This window comes from Chrysochloris asiatica, unplaced genomic scaffold, assembly GCF_000296735.1.
Source record: "Chrysochloris asiatica unplaced genomic scaffold, ChrAsi1.0 scaffold00066, whole genome shotgun sequence".
Classification (NCBI taxonomy): Eukaryota; Metazoa; Chordata; class Mammalia; order Afrosoricida; family Chrysochloridae; genus Chrysochloris; species Chrysochloris asiatica.
In genome coordinates this window covers 7692134-7694466 of record NW_006408584.1, presented here as the reverse complement: position 1 = coordinate 7694466, position 2333 = coordinate 7692134, and positions in this window count along the sequence as shown.

Below are 2333 nucleotides of genomic sequence, written 5' to 3'. Positions count from 1 at the left end.
GCTTTGACTTATTTCAGTTATTAATACAGCAGATTGTTAAAAAATATGTATTGGATTTAATAGAGAATCTATAAAAATAGGTTCTTATATCTTTTGGTTTTATTAAATATTTTGGTGGTAATGGTGGTTGTGTGCCACTGAGTCAGTTCTGACACACAGCGACCCTGTATACGATTTCAGAGGAGTGGCTGGTGAACTTGAACCACTGAACTTGCAGTTCAAACTGACTTTGCAGACTAGCAAATTAACCCATAGCATCACATACCACATCAGAAATAGTTTCATATGTAATTAACTCCTTTTGCTGGCATATATTCTGAATATTCTAAGACTTATAAAGTGATTTTTGAATGTTAATGATTCTTTCCACATTTGAAAAACAGTTTTAGTTATTTTAGGTATTATGAATCCACCTCACATACCTAATCAAATTTCCCAGGTTGTACCTAGAGGATTCTATAAAAAAATAAAAACATCAGCTACCATCCACTTACTTCATAAGCATATTGTCTGAACTAATGAGATAATTCTTGTAAATCATTTTAGTTCCTCAGAGATAAGTGCTTTGCAAAGAGAAAATAACATTATTATTATCCAGAGACCAGTGGCCTTTGTCTACATTCCTGGTTAGGGAGATATCAGTTACATACAGGTATCTGCTACTGTGAGTTGGCATGAATATCTAGATTTAGATGTAGACTTCCACAAAAAGCAATCCTTTATGGGTTGGACAGGATGTTTATCACTTAGATTATGTGTATCACCATTCAACGAGGGAATTCTGGATCCAAGAAGATTCTAATGATAGAATATAATAAAATTCCATTAAACTTTTCATCTACATGCATATTAAACTAAGACGTAATATTTTCAAATTGCTAGATAATTCTTAGAAGATTTTTTTTTTTAATTCTACTAGCCCGAATATAATGACGCCTTCTCATTGTTAATCTCCTAAATTTATCCCATGATCATATGGTGTTACTCCATTAAGTGCTAGTTGTTTCTTTATATGTAATACATGGAAAATGACATCTAACTTCCAAGGTTGTAATAAATTAAATGCATCATGCTTGTGTCCTGTCTTGTAGTAAGTGCAATCAAAATGATTCTCTCTATATTATTCCTTATTCACAAGCTAAATTAGAGTATGCAGATAATATAACTTTGCTTGCTGAAAGAGAGGACTGAAAATATACATACTGATGAATATCATAGACCACAGCCATTCATATGTGTTGCACCTTAATATAATGAGAAAAAAAAAAAAAAATCCTCACCACCACTGGATGAATAAATGTTGTTGCTGCTGTTAGGTGACATCAAGTCGGTACCGACTCATAACAACCTTATGCACAGCAGAAAGAAACACTGCCTGATCCTGGGCCAACCTCACTACTGATGCCAAGCTTAAGTCCATGGATGCTGCCACTTGGCCAATCCATCTCGTTGGGGTCATCCTCTTTTTCTCTGATCTTCCACCTTACCAAACATGATATACTCCAGTGACTGATCCCTCCTGACAATATGTCTAAAGTATGAGACATGAAGTTTGGACATATTGGCATCCAAGGAGCACTCTGGCTGCACTTCTTCCCACACAGATCTTTTGCTACTTTTGGCAGCCCATGGCACTTCCAATGTTCTCCTCCAACACCATAACTCAAAAGAATCAATTCTTCTACCATCTCCCTTATTCAATGTCCAGCTATCCATGCATATGAGGTTATTGAAAATACCATGGCTTAGGTCAGGCACACATTAATCCTCAAGCTGACATGTTTGCTCTTCAAAACTTTAAAAAGGTCTTGTGCAGCAGATTTGCCTACTGCAATATGCCTTTGATTTCATGACTGCTGCTTGATCCAAGAACAATGAAGTCCTTGACAACTTCAATCTATTCTCCATTGATAAGAATGTTGTTTATTGGTACAGTGTTGAGGATTTTTGTTATCTTTATTTTGAGATGTAATCCATGCCAAAGACTGTGCACTTTGATCTTCATCAGTAAATGTTTTAAGTCTTCTTCATGTTCAGCAAGCAAGGGTGTATCATCTACGTATCACAGGTTGTTAATGAGTTTCCCTCCAATCCTGATAACACGTTTTACTTCATATAACTCAGCATACAGGTTGAATATGTATGGTGAAAGAATACAACCTTGTCACACTCCTTTCTGAATTTTAAACCATTCAGTGTTCCCACGTTCTGTTTTAACAACTGCTTCTTGGCCCAGGTACATATTCCTCATGAACACATTAAATGTTCCAGAATACTCATACTTTGCAATGTTGTCCATAGCTTGTTATGATCCACACAATTGAAAGCCTTTG